Raw genomic sequence first — 8331 nt, forward strand, 5'->3', positions numbered from 1 at the left:
TCTCATTGCCAACTTTACTTGTGGTTAGTCACACACAAATTAATAACCAAAATAAATACCACAACCCAAAAATAAAGAACTAGTCAAAGAGCAGTGTAGAAAGCGAGCTGTTATCTGCCTAGAAAAGGGTGAGCCTTACATCTGGAGTTCAAGGCACTCGTCTACTGTGTCTTGCCTCCAAGCACACCTGTGATTTCCTTTATTTGGAGTTTCTGGTGTATTGGTTTCTAAGACACATCACTGATAACCAAATCTGAAGATGCTATTGTCCCCAATACAAAATGGCACAGTAAAATGGGGCTGGGGCTCAGTGGTAAAGAACTTACTATACTCCAGGTTTAATCTCTAGTACCCCAAAAAAGATAACGATAAAGAACATATTAATTGCATATAACTTTATGCAATTCTTCTGGAGACTTTAAATCATGTCTACATTATGTATGTCTAACAAACAGTTGTTACACTAAAATGCTTAGAAAAATATCAAGGGAGAAAGTTAGCTCAGAATGGTTTCAAGGATTTGTTTTGTACTATATATGTTTAATGTTTTGTACTATATAATGTTTAATGGTTGAATCCATTCATGAAAACCACATAGATACTGAGGACCAGCTTTGATACCTGCTGTCTAATGATGGCTGCTCCCCTCAAAAGCCACTTCTCTGCTTTTAGCTTCACTTCCTTCTGAGTTACTCTGGACATTAGAGACAAAGCAGCCTGTCTAAGACAAAGCTGGTCTAACTATGGGTTCTTTCCCTTGTTTTCCTTTTCTTGGTGGTGGTTTGGGGTTTTGGTTTCTTTAGAGTCTCATGCCAATGTGATTAAATGTACCACAGTGGATTTAAGAGTAATAAGCAACCACTTGGCACTGGGCTACAAGATCAGTCTTCATTTCCTGTCTTCTTTTCACCCAGAAATGGTTCATTTCTAAGCCTTTCGCCCTTGCTTTCATAGCCTTTGATGACCTGGTCCTCCTATGCTTCTTGCTCTATCCTGAGCCTCCATGCCCACTGATTACACTGTGCAGCTGACTCTCAACTTTTCATATTTCATTTTACATCTCCTTCTGAAATTCAAGTAATTGCCAGCACCCTGTAAACCCAGTGTCTTTTGTTACCCCAGGCATAATTCATGAGTCTGTCTCTGAACATTTGAATGGTTGGAGTAGGTCCGAAAATACAGGATTCTTAAAGACCATGCCGGTATATTTCTGATGCTCCTTCTCCCAAAGGTCTGCCTTCCTAAGCAGCTCACACAAGTTCTGGTTTTCACTCTCTGTGAAAATCAAAGCTCCCCATTTCATGAAAAATCCATGGATACCAAGTTTCCAATCAAGCCTGAAGGTCAAGTTAATCTACACTAGAGTGATCTAGAATAGACAGGCAGTCAGCAGATTCAGACCCTGGACTTCCACATGTTCTCAAAAGGAAAGTACATGGAGAATTTCCTGGGAAAGATGGTATCCACTCCCTGTCTGTTGCTGGAAGGAAAAAGAGTGGAGGGAGAGAAAGAGAGAGAACACTGAATACTAAGTTATGCAAATTCCTAATCAACAAAATGAACCCTCGACCTTAAAAGGCAAGGATATGTAGAAAATTATATGTGTTTGCATAATGTGTTGCCTCTAAAGCATCTGATTCTTCCATGCTATTTTTTTACTTCCAGACTGGGAAATACTGTATGTGTGTATATACACACATACACACACACACACACACACACACACACACACACACACACACACAGGATCTCCTCCTAACCTGCCTAACTCCCCATCCTTCAGGTTGGCCTTAGACATCATTTCTGGAATCTTCCACTGCCTCCTCACCCCACAGGCTGATTTGACAGCCCTCCTATGCATTAGTTGTTTGTAGCTTACCACTTGTGGGCCGTGCCTGATTGCTCTGCCATCTTCCAACCCTGCTATGAGAAGCATGAAGGCAACAATTTTTTTTAGATCACCGCTATTTCACTCACAGAACATGATCCATTGGTGTTCGGTAGATAATGCTGATGTTGAAAAATGAATGAGATGGCATATACAGGGTGACAAGCCCTGAACCTGACGTGATCCCCAACCCTATGTGAAACTGTTCTTCTCGTCCTTCTGCTGATCAGGTACTCTAAGGCAATATCCAATCTCATGTCCGGAATGCGTTCATATTTATTACCTTAAATCCCTATCTTTATCTAACTGCTGACCGAGGCCAACAAATATAAAGCATTCATTATGCAACCATAGCCTCTGCACACACGAAGTGTTCAAGATGTGTAGGCTGGCTGGATGAATGGGGAGACAAAAAGGGACACGATTTTAATGCCTCATGATAGAGGCCAAAATCACACAAAGGACAAACAGCAGCATTGAGGAAGAAATGTCAGATAAGCTACAGAACATTATTTAAGAGAGAGAGATTTAAAATATGAACATTAGGTCAACAAGATGGTTCAATGGCCAAAACCCTTGTAATACAAGCCTGGTGCTGGAGTTCCTCAAAAAACAAAGGTAGAAGTTGATAATTCCACAAAGTTGTTCAGTTACCTCCACATAAACACCGTGACACACATACATTCATGTACATACACACACACACACACACACACACAAATAAGTAAAGTTTTCAAAGCTTAAAAAAATACAAATAAATAAAATGTGACCATCATGAATTGTCCCCCCCCCCCCAAAGGGAAGGGAAGAACCTATATGGATCAGGTAATGAGCAATATTACATGATTCATCTGGGCTCTGGGGTCAGGAAAGAGTAAAAGAAATTAGGAAAAATGAGGCTAGGGAGAGAGGCAGGACCACATGCTGAAGTTCAGGGGTATAAAGGTCTTTCAATCTCACCTTGAAAGTGACTGAAATAATAATAAACTTTGAGAGAAGATGGATTATAGCATGGGTAGATTCTCATTCTAGTAACAAAGTGGAGATGGGTGTGCAGTGTCAGGAACTGAGAGTGAGTGGCGAGGACCTGGGTGTACACGGAAAGGGAAGTCAAAGCATCAGAGAAGGGAAGCCATTGACAGATTGCTTCTGACAAGAGCCCGCATGAGGCAAATAGTCTGCTGGTGGACCACCTGAATCACTCCCACATCCCACCCCTGGAACCAAAACAAAAACATGTTTTATCCACAACAGTCGCTCCCTTTCTGGTTTTTGTTTGTTTGTTTGTTTGTTTGTTTGTTGTTGTTTGTTTTTTTAATGGCTTTTCTTTTAATATAAATGAATCTTGCTGTTACTTTCTTAAAAGGAGATAATCACGGAACCAAACTCTTTTGGGTCAATAATTTCCTTTATAACTTGATCGACTTCGGGCTGCTCTTGTCCAGATCAACTCATACTTTTTGCTGTTGAGCCTTGAGCTAGGTTCCTAACTGCCAAAAGTTACCTAGACATGCTTGCAGAGAACTCAGCGCTGCCAGAAACGGCTCTTTCGCTTCTCTGGCAGAACCTACCATACTTCTGAGTTAACGCACCGACCATTTTAAGCTCCGAGGCAGCACTGAGCTTTTTGGTATCTAAAACTTTGGCAGCTACTGGGAAGCTACTGGTGTTAATCTCTGAACTGAGGCTGCTCCTCTGGCAGCTCAGTTTGTTCAAGATTGCCCTGTTTTCTTGAAACAGGCTTTTCCTTTAACTTTTTCGGCCTGTACAACCTTCTGCAACTCCCGGCTCCCCAGCCTGCCCAGAGGCTATGGGAACTTGACACCAAAAATGCTAGGGGCCAGCAGGGGCAGCAACTGGGGAGAATTCCAGCCCTTAGTTACTATGTATTCTCCCTTTACCAATGATGCTCTTTGTTTTCTAATCATTTGAACCTCAACCTGAAAATTTTCTAGTTGCATTGCCAACGCTGCAATCCTTTCTAATTGTTCAGTCATTCTCCCAACCTACTTTAAAATGGAATGCAAGAAGATTATAAAGAAAACCAGAGAATCCCCTCTGGGAATAAAGCCAGAAAGAAACCAGTGGTAGCGGCCTCAGTGACCTTATGCTTGTATTGTGAAACAGTATATTCATCTCTCCATACCCTACTGTCTCTCTACAGCATTGCTCATTATTTTAAGCCCAACATCTGGGTGTCATTTGTCGATTCATTTTGTTAAAACTCTGTTATTTACATTTTTTTCTTCTCCACCCCAATTCTTTCCAACACCCCAAGACCAGCTACAGCTCCTTGTACTGGGGGAAGTCAAAGCAGCAGGAGCTTGGTGCAGCTGATCACGGTCATCAAGCAGAGATGGATGAATGCATCTTCTCAGCATCTTTTCTGCATGTGTACAGTCCAGGATCAGCCAGAGGAATGGAGCCACCCACAGTAGGCAGCTCTTCCTTCCTCAATCAGTCCCTCAAGACAACCCTAATTCTAAATTCTGTCAAGTTGACAGCTCACACTATCCATCATATGTATGTCTTCTGGGTGTGGTGTGTAAATAGTTGAATATTAAACATTAAAAAAATATCATTTCCTTCCTTCCTTCCTTCCTTCCTTCTTTCTTCCTTCCTTTCCCTTCCTTCCTTCCTCCTTCCTTCCTTCCTCCTTCCTTCCTTCCTTCCTTCCTCCTTCCTTCCTTCTTTCTTTCTTACTGTTGTGTGTGCTGAGAAGATGCATTCATCCATCTCTGCTTGATGAATGTGATCCGCTGCATCAAGCTCCTGCTGCTTTGACTTCCCCCAGTACAAGGAGCTGTACTCTGGAGCTGTGAGCTAGAATAAACCTTTTCTTCCTTAAATTGCTTTTCTTTTCTTTTTTTAAATTTATTCATTGTATATCCCAAGTGTAGCCCCCTCCCTCAACTCCTCCCAGTCCCATTCTTCATCCCTCATCCCTTCTCTTCCCCTCCCCATAGTCTACTCAAAGGGGAAGTTCTCCTCCTCTCCCATCTGACTCTAGCTTATCAAGTCTCATCAGGACTGTCTGGATCCTCTCCCTCTGTGGCCGAGGAAGGCAGCATAACCAGGAGCAAGTGATCTAAGAGCAGGCAACGGGGTTCATGACACAGGCAACCCCTGCTCCCCTTACTTGGAACCCACATGGAGACTGAGCTGCCTATTGGCTACATCTGAACAGGAGGGCTAAGTCCTCTTCATGCATGGTACTTGGTTAATGCATCAGTCTCTGCAAGACCCCCTGGGCTCAGTTGTTTTTGTGGGGTTTTGTTTGTTTGTTTGTTTGTTTGTTGTTTTTTAGCTTTGTTGGTTTCCTTATGCAGTTCCTATTCCCTCCTTGTCCTTCTATCCCACCACCACCACCCTTCTTCTGTAAGATTCCCTGTGCTCTGTCCACAGTTTGGCTATGAGTCTCAGCATCTGCTCAATCCCCTATTGGGTGGAGCCTTTCAGAGGCCCTCTATAATAGGCTCCTGTTCCCACTTTTCCACGACTTCTGGTGTCTATCCTATTTGCCACTCTGAAAGAGATTTAAATATCCTCCCTAGGGTCCTCCTTAGTGTTTAGCTTCTTTAGGTCTGTGGATTGTTGAATGGTTATCCTGTATTATACAGCTAATAGCTGCTTAAAAGTTGAGTATATACCATGTGTTCCCCTTTCTCCACATCCTCTCCAGCATGTGCTGTCTCTTGAGTTTTTTTTTTTTATCTTAGCCATTCTGACAGGTGTAAGATGTAATCTCAGAGTAATTTTGATTTGCATTTCCCTAGTGACTAAGGATGTTGAGCATTTCTTTAAGTGTTTCTCTGCTATTCAATAGTCCTCTGTTGAGAATTCTCTGTTTAGCTCTGTACCCCCTTTTTCAATTGGATCACTTGGTTTGTTGGTGTTTAATTTCTTGAGTTCTTTATATATTCTGGATATTAGCCCTTTCTTGGATGTAGGGTTGGTGAAAATCTTTTCCCAGTCTGTTGGCTGTCGTTTTGTTCTGTTGACAGTGTCCTTTGCTTTACAGAAGCTTTTCAGTTCATGAGGTCTTATCTTAAGTTACTTTTCAATATTAATTTGGATTTATAGTCTCCCATACCTCCTCTCTCTCTTTCTTTCCCTCTCTCTCTCTCTCTCTCTCTCTCTCTCTCTGTGTGTGTGTGTGTGTTATCTGAGTACCATAGCATGTGTTTGGAAGACCTCTTTTTCTACCCTGTTGATCCTGGGAATGGTACCTAGGTTGGCAGGCTTCTCAGCAAGTGCTTTAAGCCACAGACCCATAGTCCTCACCCTACTTGCATATTCTTATGTCTGGATCTATGCCTTACCCGTTTCTATAGCCAGGATTATACCAATATCTATATGGCATTAGATATTGATTGTACCAATATCTCCATGTATGTACGCATATATATTTATCAATCTAGGAGTATTTTTATCTGTACGTCTATAAAGAAGTATGTGCTTGCAGGTACATAGATAATACTTTTACTAGGTTTATTGTTACATTGTGGGTCAATAAATATTTGCTAAGTGACTGAAAAAAAATCCCTACAACATTTTAAGCTCTGTGAAAAGTTAGGCGTTACATCTTGCAGTAATTGTTGTAAAGGTGATAACAACAGAAAACCCAGAATTGAACTTGATTCTCACTAGGAATTGCGTTGTCTCAGGCAATCTCAGGTTGAGCATCAGAATAGACTTGAGGGTCGGTGGTGTCACCCAGAAGCTTTGTCCTGCTTCCCTCTGTCCTCCTGGTACTGGCTTCATTTCAGAGTGACTCTCCACAATAATCAGAATTACTGTGTGTTCTTGTCTGTGTGCCCTCAGGGGTCATAAGGCTCCTTTCGGTCTTTCTTTGGCTTGTTTCTTCACATCACTATGAGACAAGCTCTGTCCAATTTAAGAAATGACATTTTTTATAAAGATGCGAACTAGCTGGTATAAATTCTGGAAAACTTGGAACAATATAGCCAGTAGCAATTCTTAAGGCAAACCTCAAAACTCCTGAGCATTCGCCCCCGTATCTGACACCTATGAAGCAGGCATCCTCAATGGCTCCTCTAATCAAAAGTGCCCATAAGGCCTGAGAGGGCAAACATGTGACCTTTGGGATGTGTGGCGTGGGCTCTGACTGCCTGTGAGTCATAGGGTAGCAATGCCATAGACACAAAGAGATTCAGAGAGTGGGCATCCAGGAAGGCCCACTCTAAGGCTGTTACAAGACCTTTTCACATGAGCCACCCACGTGGCACGCAGCTCCCCAGGAAACAAAACTGAAAGGGTTGACTCACCACTCTGCAATGCTTTAGGACTCCAGCCAAAGAGAAAGAAGCTTCTTTATTATAAAGATCAGACTTCTGCAGCTCCATAGCTCTCCCTCATCCGGGGTCTGGTAACACCCCTGGCAGCGCTCCAGCATGCAGCCGTGTCAGGCTTGAAGTCAAAAGACAGTACACAGTCTAATTCCTGTTAGGGCAAAGGTTACCATAGCTCCGTCAAGGCGAGCATGACTCAGGACAGCAGCAAACACAGTGACAGCGGCTCATCTAGCATCGGTGGCAAGGAGCAATAACCAGCAGAGGTTCCCCGGAGCATTGAATGCTCCCCAGGGAGGCAGAAACTAGAAAGGGGATAGTTACAGGCAGGCGATGGGGATTCCTTAACAAGCTAGTGACGATCTAGAAACAGGTATTAGCGATTAAAAACCCTATCTCTCAGGGAGCATGAAGACCACATTTGTGATTAGGGAAGCACCTGTCATCTTCGTGGACTAGAAACAGCACTCAGAAGGAAAATGGAGGCTTTGCTAATTAGTTTGCTTCCTCTGTCTCCCAGAAAACATGTAACTGCTTTCCTGAAGGCTTGACCTCCAGATTTTTGCAAGATTGTTTTCTTGTAGACTTAACATCTCAGCAATTTAGGCCTTTTTTCTCTCTCTTCAGAACGACTTGAGTTGGACACAGAACTTTTTCACTGCCTCTGCCTCATTTCTTTATTACTGTGTTTTATTATCTTCAAGGAATAGAAGTCTAGCTAAATTCTTAAATTTATTTCATATACCTATTGACTACCCCTGCACACACGTATTCATCAGAATGTGATTTCCATGAGCATAAGGACCTCGCACATGTTGTTAGTGAATGCCTCTAGGCCTAGAGCAATAACTGCTGCATATGGCAAGCGCTCAGCAAATGCTATTAAATGAATATTAAGATGTGGCTCCTCATAGACCTGGGACCATTTTATATGCCCCGATGGAAATTCAGACATACTAACAAATACCCATAATCCAGCAGTAGGGAGATGAAGACAGGAGGGTGTAGAGCGTGAGGCCAGCCTGGGCTACACAGCAGGAACTCATATCACACACACACACATGCACACATGCACACATGCACACTCACATACATGCAGGTCCTCAAGCCTTCATTTGAATTGTAGCTTTA

This window comes from Psammomys obesus, unplaced genomic scaffold (genome assembly GCF_907164565.1).
Source record: "Psammomys obesus unplaced genomic scaffold, mPsaObe1.curated_primary_1811, whole genome shotgun sequence".
Lineage (NCBI taxonomy): Eukaryota > Metazoa > Chordata > Mammalia > Rodentia > Muridae > Psammomys > Psammomys obesus.